The sequence below is a fragment of the Mchenga conophoros genome, linkage group LG4 (assembly GCF_057382185.1).
Source record: "Mchenga conophoros isolate Kocher_MC1m ecotype Shallow Benthic linkage group LG4, M_conophoros_male_GT1.1, whole genome shotgun sequence".
NCBI lineage: Eukaryota > Metazoa > Chordata > Actinopteri > Cichliformes > Cichlidae > Mchenga > Mchenga conophoros.
The window spans coordinates 14136453-14151744 of record NC_140529.1 but is presented as its reverse complement, the minus strand read 5'-3'; the positions used below and the strand labels follow the sequence as shown (position 1 = coordinate 14151744).

General features: G+C 44.3%; 1 pseudogene; it reads right to left on the bottom strand.

Annotated features, from left to right (window-relative positions):
* Nucleotides 1-1612: 1612 nt before the first annotated feature.
* The window catches only part of LOC146575699 (interferon-induced very large GTPase 1-like), a 108075-nt pseudogene continuing 94395 nt past the window's right edge, over nucleotides 1613-15292 (bottom strand).

Here is a 15292-nt window from a genome sequence, read left to right as displayed (position 1 = left end):
CAACACAATGGGCAACACATTGAACACATTTTATAAGTGGTCAGAAACTTGTAAATAACTCATGAACGAATAAAGTTACGTTGAAACCAAGCACACCATTGTTTTTCTTGTGACATTACCAATAAGTTTGATGTGTCACATGGCCCTCTTCCTATTGAAAAAACAAAAGTTGTATCCAAGATGGCCGACTTCTAAATGGCCACCATGGTCACCACCCATCTTGAGGAGTTTGCCCCCTCACATACACTAATGTGCCACAAACAGGACTTTAATATCACCAACCATTCCCATGTTATTACGGTGTATCCATATAAATGGGCCACCCTGTATGGGGCAAGAGGGAAGGCAGTCACAACTGCACTACCAGAAGACAATCTTGCAGACACTGAGGACAGCTAAAATTACCTGGGAATCCCACAGGGTCAGCGTTCACCCCAAATCCAGCACTTTGAGATTGCACACTAAGCAAAAGGAAGGAGGCCTGAGGACTGGTGAGAGTTAGAACCACAGGCCAGGAGGAGACAACAAACATCCATGATGTTTGTTGAAGTATTAATGAATGGTCTAAAATGATAGTTTGGAGGAAGTTACCTCAGAAAGAAGAAAAAGTGTCCAAAAAAATCAGTGGTATTGATATTTATCTTAAGATTACCCTATAAAATAAGAAGTCATCTGTAAGTTTTTAATTAAATTGACTAAACAGATAGGCTACATAAAAACACCGTTGGGAGTTCGCCTTGTAATCGGAAGGTTGCCGGTTCGAGCTTGGACAGTCTCGGTCGTTGTGTCCTTGGGCAAGACACTTCACCCGTTGCCTACTGGTGGTGGTCAGAGGGCCCGTGGCGCCAGTGTCCAGCAGCCTCGCTCTGTCAGTGCGCCCCAGGGTGGCTGTGGTTACAATGTAGCTTGCCATCACCAGTGTGTGAATGTGTGTGTGAATGGGTGGATGACTGGATGTGTAAAGCGTTTTGGGGTCCTTAGGGACTAGTAAAGCGCTATACAAATACAGGCCATTTGCCATTTACCATTAATAACATGAGGTCAAATTCCACTTTTTTATTGTCATTGATTAACAATTCCACAAATAATCGAAACAACATTGTTTAAAAATATTCAATAGTTAAAATAAACTCAGATTTGAGTAAAAGGTAAAACATGCTGTGATGATTTAAATGAAGTTAAAGTTCGTATGTCAAATCAGAAACGTAAAGAAACATAAACATCAGAAAGATAAAATATTCATTTGTTACACCTTACATCTAAATAAAATTAGAATAGAACACACACATAAACACATTATCGAAAGAAATGTTTCATGAAGCTACAAAAAAGAAAAATATTGTAATTTCTCATTAAAAATAAAACAATAAACTATTCGTTAATGTTCACAACAATATATTTGGTTTTAATTCTCATTATATTCTCAAAATGAATGTTTCTCTCATGTGTGAGCATTTATGTGACCAAAGCAGAAATATATATATACCATTCTGTCACCCACATGTAATGTTTAAATCACTAACATTATGTTTTAAAGTTTATTTGTGAGTAATCAAGGTAAAACAGCTCTTGTGATTTTCAGCAAACTAAAAATGTGTAAAACTGAAACTGTTCAGTTTGTACTGTACATTTCATCCAGACTTTGAATAGCCTCTTTTTTATCGTGCATTTTCCATTCACTGGGAATCTCACCACGCTGTGTGAATTTTAAACCATGGTGGTTTTCGAGTTTCTCCTGAAACTGACACACAAACCATGTCCAATACTTGAGCTTAGACTCATCAGGGGTAATGCTCCAATTTTCATATGGTGGTCCAGCAGTTCTGTATTTTTTAAAAGGAATGGTATGATTTGAGTCATGGCAAGGGTAAAAACTTCCTTCACTTGCAACTTGGGTTGTACAAAAGTCGACACACAATATCTCAGTGTTTCTGTAGTGCCAACCATTGATTGCTTGAGATCGATGAAAGGGGACACTGTGATCTTCAGGACTGTGATCTTTAATTGTGTTGGTACAAACAGCTGAACAGAACGGGCAGGTTTCCCAGCAGCAGTTACACAGCTGATCGATGAGGATTTGATCAGGTCTCAGTCTGAATTCCTTCATCTTATCCAGCGAAGTCTGGCTTATCGTCTTTGTGATGGACACAAAGCCTTTCTCAATCGTTTCTTGAAGGAAGTCAAAATTTTTTATGTCCTTGAAGTTTTGACAAGACATGGCATCAAGGGTCAGTTTATCACTGAGGAGACTAGAAAACTCCTTTGCCCACATGTCTGTGTCTCCTCTCTGGGTTTTGACTTTTTTTTGTTGTGTCAAATAAAGCATGAATGACAAGTTTGTTGATGTCCTCCACATTTTTCCTGAGTATACTTAGTGCTTTATCTTTGTGCTCTCCAAGCATGTGTGTGTTTACTTTCTCTTTGATAAAAGCTTCTACTTGCTTCCTCGGATTTCGAATGCAGGTGGTGAAAGCATCAAAGTCCTCTTTCTCTGCAAGTGACTTCAACAAATGTTTCTCTAAGTTCAGTCTGTTCCCATTGAATGCTGGGAAAGTGCACCTCATCTCTCCAGCGAGATCAATGGCAGTCTTGTTACAGACTGCTTCAACAATGGAAACCCTCAGTTTTTCACAGATCATTTCTCCAAACACAACAGCAGATGAGTTTCCTTTGCAGAAGCTGCTGAAAATGTTGTAGTATTGTGTTTTCTTGCTTTCCAAGTAAGTGAGTGCATCATTGCTCGTTTTGTATTGTTTGTGAGACTGTGAAAGCCAACTGCAAGCAGTGTCAAATACATACAGTAACAGGTCAACTCTGAACTCCTTCTTGAAAGCACATTTCTTATTTGATTCAAACTCTGTCACTGTGTCCTGAACTGTTTTAGCCACTTCTTGTAAGTAAGTTGAACTGTAGCCTCTTGTTGCTACAGGCTTGCTCATAATGGCATCAAGAGACTGTTTTTCAACACTGTTTATGAGGGATCTTATCATTTCCTGGTCTTCATGCTCAAAAGGTCTCTTTAAGTAATGTATTATTGTTTTAGCACCAACTTCAAAAAATGTAGCCACTTGGCTGGCAAGCCCTTTTCTTGTTGTATCTTGGTGCTTGCCAAGGACAATATAATCAGAATAATTGCCAACCTCAGATATTTTTTTGTATCTGCCATTCTTTTTGCATTCAAATATGAGATTCCATTCAAAACCAAGGTCATTAAAGATAGTTGCCTGATCGTCATCCAGCTTGATGTCCTGAATGGGTTGTGCATCTGCAGTTAACTCTTTTACCCAGTAATCCTAAACTGAGTTGAAATGTTTTTTAAGTTCCTCTTCATTTTTTGCTTTGTCTTTTAACTTATGAGCAAGCTTTTTACTCTTTTGCAGCAGCTTGTTCTCAAATTCGGTCTTCTTATCATCCAGCTTTTTACAAGCTTTCTTCTGCTGAATAACTTCATCCAGTTTTCGTTCCACTCCTGTCACCAGCTCCTCTTGGAACTCCTTTATTTTGTTTTCAAATCGGCCTCTCCACTGAACCAACATTTCTTTGTCTCTGTCATCCTCAAAGTACTTTGACATATCTTTTTCTACTTCTTTATATTTTTCACTCATCACTACGCTCAACCTTGTCAAGTTCTCCATTTTCAATTCTGGTATGAAGCTGGTTTTCAATCACCAGCATGTTGATCCTCAGGGCCCAGGTCCAGTTTCCATACTCAACCTCAAGTTTTCTGTAAACTGCAATTTCTAATGTGTTTTTTGAATCTGAAAACAAATTGTTCATTCATCAGAGCTTTCCACAGGTCTTGTATCTTTCTGTTAAAATGTGAGAGAGTGATCCCAGGAGAGCATTTAGCCTTAGACATTATGATGTTTGACATTTTGACTAGAGACCGGCCCACCAGGATAAAGATTGAAAATGTGACGTCATTCAGGGGTAAAACCGCAAAGGATTCTGGGAACTTGTGGCAAGAGGTACTAGCGCACGCAGGCTTTCAATTGAACTCAGTTACACAGCGATAAAAAGAAACCCAAAAAATGGCAAGAAGCTGTTGTATTATTAACTGCAATAGTCGGTCGCATGACAGCCACGGGAAGCCGACGGGTAAAGAGATCGTTTCTTTTTATCGGATTACGTCGTTGAAGAGAAATTTTTTAAGCCATGTTTCCGAAGTAAGAGCCGACGGATGGTCTGGATATATCAAATATAACGTCTCAGAACACTCAGCTCACATGTTAGTCTGCTCCAAGCATTCCCACAAAGGTCAGAGTTTTGTAGTAGTTAATACGTCATTTTTCTTAACATAATTGGTGATATAGGTTACAAGCAAGTCTGGCGCTGAACAGAAATTGTCGCGCTATGCTCCTTTATTTATTGTGCATAAATAGTGAATTGTCCTGACACAATATTGCGTTTCGCTTCTGTTATTACCATGGTACATTGACAAAAACATATACTTTTATTCACAGGATAAAACAGTTGTTTTGTATCACTAATTGTCCAGTGCGATTACAACATACAATATTATTGTCACTGCTACATTTCTGTAATGCTACCAGAAATTATTTCCACTACTAATTAATTACCGTTGAGCTCAAAGGTCCTATTAACTCATTCACTGCCAGCCATTGGCCAATCCAACACCTTTCATTATATATACCCTTCCTAAAAAAAAAAATAAAAAAAAATCCATCGGCCCATAAAACCATACCGGGCATTTGCCCGGTATGCGCGATGGCCAGTCCAGCTATGTCTGTGGATAGGGCATCTATTAAGATCTGAGTCCATTTCAGGAAGTACTCCTTCTGTTTTGATGGCAAAGACAAGAGGCTTTCTGTGAATGACTTCATCAGTTCACTACATGAAGCTTTGCATTGATTTTGTCTTATTTTATTCAGTTGCTGTTGCTTATGACTTTTTTCCTTCTCAATGTTTCCTTTAAGGTGATACAGCTCTATATTTATTTTACACCGCTCATGCCACAGATCGCCTTGACAAGGTAGAAATGTATCTTTGTTCTTTGAAATTCCCATCCCTTGAAGCATTTTAACTGTTTTCAGTGCAGCAGACTTCCCTTTTTGACAGACTTCATCATCTTCATCCACTGTGACTCCAGGGACTTTGGCCATGAATTCAAGCTGGAAGGATCTATGAGGTTCATATAAAATCTTTCTGATAATTCCTTTCATGTCATGATCTGGCTGTGTGCCGGCAGGAATTGGAACCAAACGCAAACTCACTGGAGACAGGACTGAACTCAAAATGGCAGCTTTTATTGCTGAATACAAAATCTAAACTGGGAAGACTCTAACAAAACACACAGGGAGCTACAGGTAAAAACACACAGCATGAGGGAGAACGCGACACAGAACTGAGGGAGACGCAGACATAAATACACAGAGGGTTAACGAGGGAAGTGGGAGCACACGGGGAACACAGGTGACACTAATAATCATAACAAGACACGGCAGGAGTGAACGCAACACTGACGGGAGACGGGCAAAGTAAAACAGGAAGTACAGAGGTTCAGACAGGAGGAGAGAGAGCACGGAGAGAACACAGGCATAACGGGCTGGGGAAAACATGGAATAAAACACAAGGAGAGACGAGGGCTCACAGATACACAGAGGGGCACACAAGGGGTAAGAGTCACAAGGGGAAAACACTTAGGGAACAGCGTAACAGGGCAGCCCAGGAAGCATGGCCTAAATAAGGAACAAAATACAAAAATACATGAAACTAAGAATACTGGGCCAACATGGCCCAGGATCATGACATAACCCCCCCCCCCCCCCCCCCCCCCCCCCCTCAAGGGCTGGCTCCCGACAGCCCAAACCCAAGAACCAAAACACAAGAAAAACAGAAAACAACCCACCCAGGGCGGGAGGCGGGGGACCAGGATGGAGAGAACGAAACCAAACAAAAGACAAGGAGCATGAGACCAAAACGGAGTCCACAAATACACAAAAACAGGTCAAAACATGGAAGCAATGTTCAAAGAGGTCGGAAGGTTAACCTTGGGGCGACAGCACAAAAGTTCAGTCCAGCTGTTCCGGGGGCCGGCCACGCGAAAAGCGGCAGTGGCAGCAGAGCGGGTCCGGAGGCCGGCCGTGAGGAAGACGGCGGCGGCAGCAGAGCGTCGGGCGTACTGGTTGAGGCTTGGTGGGCACAGGACCAGACGAGGCAGGACTAGACGAGGCAGGACCAGACGGCGTCGTGGCAGCCACAGGCGACGGAGTTGGAACGGATGCGGGGGCCGGACCAGGCGAAGCTGAAGCGGGGGCCAGACCAGGCGAAGCTGAAGCCGAAGCGGTGGCTGGACCAGGCGAAGCTGAAGGCGAAGCTGAGGCCGAGGCCGACGCTGAACCAGGCAACGTTGAAGGCGACGTTGAAGGCAATGCAGAGGCCGGACCGGGCGTGGGTGCAGCTGATGCAGAGGCCGGACCAGGCAACGGCTGAACGGGCCCCTCGGACCCTCCAGCGGAGACGAGGAGGTGCTGGCCGGGCTGACCAGAGCCGCCAGCGGAGACGAGGAGAGGCTGGCCGGGCTGACCAGAGCCGCCAGCGGAGACGAGGAGAGGCTGGAGAGGTTCCCCTGAACCCCCAGCAGAGACGAGGAGAGGCTGGAGAGGTTCCCCTGAACCCCCAGCAGAGACGAGGAGAGGCTGGAGAGGTTCCCCTGAACCCCCAGCGAGAACAGATGCAGAGCCAGTAGGTGCAGAGACTTCTGGCTGAGGGGACGCTAACTGTAGCTGCACAGGGCACGCAGTCGGCTTGGGATGCAACGGCTGGGGCTGTGCAGGGCAAACAGTCTGTCCAAAGTTTGTCAGCACCACGCAGTCCTCAGCTGGTGGAGAAAGCTCACAAAGGCTTCCAGCTGAGGTTGGCAGTGTCTGAACGGGTTGCTGAGCTATTAACTCGGCTGGTGACTGAGCTAACTGAACTAGAGACTGAGCTGGTGACCAAACAGGGAACTGGGCTGATAACTGAGCTAATGACTGTGCTATGGACAGAAATGCAAGTTGTAGTGGTGGTTGCAGTGATGGCGGGTCAGCAGGTAGTTGAACTTGTGATTGAGCAGGTGACTGACTCTTGGCTGCTCTCCTCCTGGGAACAGGAACAGGTGCTAGGCCTGGCCGAACACCAGCCATCCCCACCCGAGAAACAGATATGGGTGTAGGGACGAGCTGGGCTCTGGCTGCCTTTACCCTGGGGGCCGGTGTAGGTGCAGGAGCTAGCGGGACCTCTGCCGCTCCCACCCGAGGAACTGAGATGGGTGCAGGAGTCGGCAGGGTCACGGCTGACCTCACCCGGGGAACCGGAACAGGTGCAGGCAATGGCTGGGTGTCCATCAACCCCACCCGAGGACATGTCAAAAGACAGAACGGGTTGGCACATGAAACAGTCACTAGAAGGAGCATCAGTTACAGAACACTCACCCAGATGGTTTGTGCCCCTCAGCACGCACTGTTATATCTAGGGCTGATGATGGTGGTGGTGCACAGAGTTAAACTGACATGACCGGGGAACAGAAAAGTAAACCTGTGCAACCAGCTCTGCTGTGCTCAAACTAAAATCCTTTGCCAGTCTATGTATAGCAGATGAAACCTTGCGGCTCTTAACCTTAGCAGGCATTGAATACACAGTTTCAAAGAGTACGTCCACGAGGAAAAACAGAAACAGTCTCCTGCTTAGCAGGCACGAGAGAAGGTGGCGCTCCGTTGCCATCTACATTTACCAGCTGAGGTGCAACACCGTCCCAGGTTTGAGTGGCAGTCCCATAGGAAACAACACAAAAAGTCGTTTCGTGAGGCGCTTCCTGAACATTCTTTGCAGAGACTGAGCTAAATGCCTGGTGCACAGAGTTCAAATGCTCAGACCGTGGAACACAACACTTAACAGAGCCCATTTGGTTACTGTCATGGATTTCTGGTGACAGAGCAGGTGAGCAGGTAAGACAGTCACTCTGAGTAGCTACATGGCTAATTGTCTCTATATTACCAGGTTTAGGCAGAACAGAAGAATCACTTGCTCGCTCATTGACACTGGATTCACTCAGAGGAACAACAGGCACGGAAACAGATGCTACTGAGTTAACTGTCTCAAAACCCTGACACTTTAATTCTGCTGAGTCACAATCTACAGATTCAGGCTTAACAAAGTCCACGGAGGGAAGCACAGTCTTACTCAAAGAGGGTGCAATGTCCGGAAGCCTGGGAGCCGAATGCTTGAGCGGAATGTGAGAAACACGATCACTCTCACCAAAGGAAGAAAGCTGCTCCGCTGCTCGGGAACGCCGGCGGCGTGCACGCCGTTTTCGCCGAGAAGGGGGAGGAGACAAGCCAGGCCGCGAATCCTCCAGCGGACCGGGCTGAACATCCTCCGACTCTTCATACTGGAGCGGGTGCCCGGGTGGATGCGTACGGTGGAGAAAAGGAAGTCCTGGATGTGGGGGTGTAGCGCGCAGAATAGCCATGGGAGTCCGGACACCATCCTCTGTAAACGGATGGCTACGGTTTCCCGATATTCTTCCCCTGGCAGCGCTGCCCACTCCTGACAGTGATACTCCACTGTGTAGATTAAATCCTCACGGAGCTCAGCAGAGGGGTTGTGAGTTGCTGGGTCCATGTCGAGGTCGCGTTCTTCTGTCATGATCTGGCTGTGTGCCGGCAGGAATTGGACCCAAACGCAAACTCACTGGAGACAGGACTGAACTCAAAATGGCAGCTTTTATTGCTGAACATAAAAACTCTACAAAATCTAAACTGGGAAGACTCTAACAAAACACACAGGGAGCTACAGGTAGAAACACACAGCATGAGGGAGAACGCGACACAGAACTGAGGGAGACGCAGACATAAATACACAGAGGGTTAACGAGGGAAGTGGGAGCACACGGGGAACACAGGTAACACTAATAATCATAACAAGACACGGCAGGAGTGAACGCAACACTGACGGGAGACGGGCAAAGTAAAACAGGAAGTACAGAGGTTCAGACAGGAGGAGAGAGAGCACGGAGAGAACACAGGCATAACGGGCTGGGGAAAACATGGAATAAAACACAAGGAGAGACGAGGGCTCACAGATACACAGAGGGGCACACAAGGGGTAAGAGTCACAAGGGGAAAACACTTAGGGAACAACGTAACAGGGCAGCCCAGGAAGCATGGCCTAAATAAGGAACAAAATACAAAAATACATGAAACTAAGAATACTGGGCCAACATGGCCCAGGATCATGACATTTCAGTTCTTCAGAAACATCTGACTGGCTTCTGTCTTTCAGACCCACTTTGTATTTTCCATCTTTGACTTGAACTGCACTACCATCAGTATCAGCAATGAGAATAATGAGAGGCTTTGGTGACCTGTAAAGGTCTGAGATGACTGTAGTACCTTTCTGGCCTTTTTCCAGAGTTCTCACAAGAACAACAGTGACTGAAGCTTTTTCAATCAGTATCTCACGCTGTTTTTCAAATGACAGAGCATCACCATGAAGATTACAAAAGGCAGTGCAGTCTGTGAAGGAGTCATTGGGTTTTCCAGCAGGGCAGTACCAGGCAATCTCTGCCACACCATCCATCAGCAGGCGAGATTTGGTGCTACCTGGACAATTTCTATGGAAGAAGGTGCTGTGACGGTCATTGATCACAGTGTTCATGAGCTGAGATTTTGACACTGGAAGTGAACCCAGGCGGAAGAAAAACACCATGGGTGTCTCGGCTTTGCAGATGGGCATTGTCTTCATGGTGATGGCATTTGAATCACCATTGATTTTAGTTTTCTTCCATGTTTTTGTTATCTGCCTGAATGTCCACAGAGGACATTCAATATCCATAGTGACTGAGTCAGGGACAAGCAAAGGTAAGGCGTACTGACACTGGGATAGCTTTGTAATTATGTTCTACTTCAGAAAACTGTCTGAGCAGTGAAATACTGCCATCTGAACATCCATTGGGATACGAACAGGACGGAGTCATGTGAGCTCTATCAATATTGCACCACTTATGTCTCAGACCTGCATTTATGTATTTATGCACTGAAATCGCGCTGTAATATCCAGTTAACTGTCCACATTTGTACTCTGTTTTTCCATTTATTATATTTTTTTCATTAATTTGTCTGAAAAAAGATCCACGTAGTAACCAAAGAGAGCCTAAATCAATGGTCTCTAATAGCAGCCAAATTATAAGAGCTTTCATTAGTGATGGTGAGATGAAGCCTTGTGATGAACTGAAGCTTTCCATCCAACTGGTCGACTCATGGTTTGAAGCATTGTGACGATTCATTGGCTCTACTGCGCCATCAAGTGGACGATTAAAGTCAGACAGGCTCAATGATTATAATGATGTGATGTGTAAACCTCTAAACTTAATAAATAAATTGTTTTCATGGTTATTTATCCCGAATATTGTCTCAGTATGTCTGATACAAAAGAGAAAGTGGAAACTATCAGGACAGAGTTTTGGTATGATTGTGTAACTGTGTAATCATGCTTATGTACATCTGGACAATGACACAAACTAGTGTGTGGTGCTTCACTTTTTAATAAACTAAAAGACAGAAATCAGATTATAAGATCTGTGGTGTTGTTGATTTATATTATGGTACTTATCATTTGTGATATTTATTACTGTGTGCATACTTTATTAGGAGAGATGAGATTAAATGTTGTCAGACAAATATTCTCTTCCTTGCTGGTTCCATCGAAGGAGAAATGTTCAAGTAAGTATGTAACTGGGACGTAATCCAATTCCACAACACAATGTGACGGGGAATCAGCTGTGTTTTGCTGCCCAATTTATTTAGAATCTGGTGCAAACCGGCGAGCCAGTTCCTGAATCAGTCACGTGGTACGGACTGCCCGCGAGGCCTCGAACATCACTGCATACGTAATCAAAGCAAGCCTCGATACGCGCTTTACAAAACTACCACGAGATTACCCGACACACGCTTCAAAGCTTCGACACACAGGAGACATCACTACTGCACACAGCCTTCACACGACAACAGGTGCACCACACTGCTAAGTGTGTTTTGTGTTTAGAGTTTTGCTAAATGGGAGACTGAGCTTTGAATAGTGTTTAAGATTTTGGCAACAGTGGGACTGATTTGATGAAAGAGTTTTCATAGTTGACAGTTTAGTTTTTACAATGGGGTTTAGTGTTTTAGCAATTCAGAAAAACTCTAATACACCTGTGCTTTTCCCAGCAACTGAGGCTTTTACCCTGCACAGTTTAAGGTATGATAAAGCACTGACCTTATAAATGGCACAAAATACACATTTTAGCTGGGAGCTGGTCATTCACAGGGGAAAGGCTCCATTGTACAACAACAACAACAGTAGTAATAGTAATAATAAATTATTATTAGTCAGGCAAGTATATCATATACCAAACATGCTTCCAAACTAATGACATTTTTTGCATTCTTCACATCAGGTCAAAATGTACTTTTTTTTAAAAAGTGACTGGCACTGCGGAAATGGATCTACAGCACCACTTAAGAAATTTTAAAGAACTTCTAACAACTTATTTACAGCTTGAAATATGTGTATGACATTTATTACACACAGATTCAGTGAACCCAATCCAAAGAGGAAGTCTGGAAGTCCGCCATTTTGAATGTAAAATGACATTTTGGCACAGTTTTAGTGTTTTCCAGGCATCGCTGGTTTACACATTCGCCTGCAAAGTGAGAGGTCACTGGTTAAATTCCATTTGGTTACTTCAGGAACTTTTTGGGGTTACTTCAGAAAGGGACATCTTTGTCAAAGCCATGTTTGTGGTGGAATTTTGATCATTTATCACTGGACATAAGATTTTCATCTCTAAAAATGTATTTTGTCCAGTCTGTCCCAAACTTCACACTTTTGATGACAGTCTGGCGACGACTACATGCCAATATCTGGTCACACATGGTGCCACAGTTCTCATATAACATTTTAATCAAGACTACCCCACTGTGATTGAAGTATTTCTTGCAAAACAATCATAACCAAACAAAACCTTTCCTGTTCTGTAAATGAACAGTAGGACAAAATGATTATTAGTCATTGCGGAAAGCACAATTAATGTTTTTGTTTACATCGTTGGAACGAGGAAAAATTCCCCCACCACAAAAACAGAAATACTCATGAAAGCAACCTGTAGTGCAAACACGAGGGCTGAATTTATTACTTCCTGCACTAGAAACCTGCCAATGTTGCTGATATGGATAGATCACCAGTCTTCCTTGTCTTTATCTTATTATCTCCTGTTGAGATGTCGCAGCAGAAAATGCAGCCTGGCCTGTTGAAACATTGTTTTTTTTTAGTGTTTCAACTGAAAAAATAGAATGCCTTTGATCCAAATGGAATGCATCTTGTGAAAAAAGGTGACATCTTGTGACATCACAAGATGATGACATAGATCCTTTGTTATGTCATCATCTTGCTGAGAGAAAAACCCTTAAGTAGGAGCTTTGCTCTGTTAAACTTTAATGCTCAACGGACCTTGACCTGACAGTAAGCAAACCCTTTTTGGAGAGTTTTGAGAGAATTTTACTTAGCAATTCACCGACCAAGCTGACACATTTCACCATGTCAGCTCACCCATCCTTCAGCTCAAATGAGCTTGGATTAGTTAAAGGGAGCATTTTGGGAAAGCACTACAAGGTAGAGGCTTTCCTCGGAGAAGGGGGCTTTGGTATTGTAGCCAAATGTCGTGATACCATGACTAACCGAGCTGTGGCTATTAAAGTGAACAAGAGCCGCCCTGATATTCTGCAACAGGCGAAATTGGAAATTTTCATCCTGGAGCAGCTGCGAAGGTTGGATTCAGATGCCGCCAACATTGTTCAATGGAACGGCTTTTTTCACGACGGAGAGCGGGTTTGCCTGAAATTTGAACTCCTTGATCAATGCCTGAGGGACTACATATGGGACCGGAAAAACCACTGTCTCCCCATAAGCGAAGTCAGGCCAATTTTAGGTCAACTGACAAATGCTCTGTCCCACCTGAGTTCTGTGGGAATGGTGCACGCTGACCTCAAACCTGGAAACATCATGGTTGTAAACCGCCACGAGTCTCCCATCAAAGTCAAACTTATAGACTTTGGCCTCGCATGTCCTGCGTCTGCAGTGATGCCTGGTGACCGTGTGGGGACGGTTGGTTATTGTGCACCTGAGGTTATGCTTGGCCTTCCTTACAATGAAGCAATTGACATGTGGTCTCTGGGGCTGGTAGCTGTGGAGCTTGCTACAGGGCTGCCACTCTACCCTGGAAATGAAGACTATGATGTTTTGAAATTCATCATAGAGACTCAGGGTCAGCCACCAGATCATGTTCTAGACTCTGGCGTCTACACTGAAGACTATTTCATTGAAGACAAAGACAAGCAACAGCGCTAGACATTTAAGACTGACCAACAATTTCAGTATGAGACAGGATATGAGTCCCTGGAGACAAGATGCATAAAACTGACGCGTCTGGATGACCTTGAACAAATAATAATGTTTAGACGAGGACCAGAAGCTGGCCAACGCTTATTTGTCAGCTTAATTAAACAGATGTTGGCCTTGGATGCACACCAGCGGATAACACCCTCGGAGGTTCTCCGGCATCCCTTTTTCAGCACTAAGAGTTCCCTGTGCATTGACATGAGTGCTGAAATATCACAAAACCCTGTGGTCTTTCAGCACCCTTCAAACTTGGAAAGCAAGAGATCACAGAAAATCAACTGTAGTTTTCAAAACTCGGTTGAATTTTCTCAGCAAGTATTCGTCCACACATCAGCCAGTCCATCATTCAGCTCAGATGAGCTTGAATTAGTTAAAGGGAGCATTTTGGGAAAGCACTACAAGGTAGAGGCTTTCCTCGGAGAAGGGGGCTTTGGTATTGTAGCCAAATGTCGCGACACAACAACCAACCAAGCTGTTGCCATTAAAGTCAACAAGAGCGACCCTGATATTCTGCAACAGGCACATGTGGAAATTTTCATCTTGGAGCAGCTGCGAAGGTTGGATCCAGATGCCGCCAACATTGTTCAATGGAACGGCTTTTTCCACGACGGACAGCGGGTTTGCCTGAAATTTGAACTCCTTGATCAATGCCTGTGGGACTACATAGGGGACCGGAATAAACAGGGTCTCCCCATAAGCGAAGTCAGGCCAATTTTAGGTCAAATCACAAATGCTCTGTCCCACCTGAGTTCTGTGGGAATAGTGCACGCTGACCTCAAACCTGGAAACATCATGGTTGTAAACCGCCATGAGTCTCCCATCAAAGTCAAACTTATAGACTTTGGCCTCGCATGTCCTGCGTCTGCAGTGATACCTGGTGACTTTGTGGGGACGGTTGGTTACTGTGCACCTGAGGTTATGCTTGGCCTTCCTTACAATGAAGCAAGTGACATGTGGTCTCTGGGGCTGGTGGCTGTGGAGCTTGCTACAGGGGTGCCACTCTACCCTTCGGAGAATGACTATGATTATCTGAAATTCATCATAGAGACTCAGGGTCAGCCACCAGATCATGTGCTAGACTCTGGCGTCTACACTGAAAACTATTTCATTGGAGACAAATACAAGCAACAGCGCTGGACATTTAAGACGGAAGAACAATATAAAGGCTCTGTTCCAGGGACAGGACATGAATCCCTGGAGACAAGATACATAATACTTACACGTCTGGATGACCTCGAACAGCTAATGATGTTTAGACGAGGACCAGAAGCTGGCCAACGCTTATTTGTCAGCCTAATTAAAGAGATGTTGGCCTTGGATGCACACCAGCGGATAACACCCTCTCAGGTTCTCCGGCATCCCTTTTTCAGCCCTGGCCTCTCTAAAAGGTTCCCATGTATCAACATTGAAAGACCATACTGAATCAGTCTCCAGCATGGCATCTTCCACCCTGGACAAAAGTGATAAAAATACAAACTGGGGTTGGAAAATGACATTAACAGCAAATTACAATGCAAAAATTAATTAAGCTGCTCCAAAAATGATCACTTTGGCTTCTTTTTTTTAAATTTTCACTCCCCCCACCCCAACCAGTCGTGGCAGAGGGCTGTCCCTTCCTGAGCCTGGCTCTGTTGAAGGTTTCTTCCTTTTTAAAGGGAGTTTTTCCTTCCCACTGTTGCTAAATGCTTGCTCATAGGGAAATCTTCTGATTGTTGGAGTGGCCAAAACTCTAGGGGAAGTAGCAATTCTTGTGAAAATTTAAAAAAAAAAGCCTACCAATCTTCAAAGCGCAGCAGCGGACACCTTACCATCACATCAGTCCTTCAATCAGACCTAAAACACCACCTTTACAGAA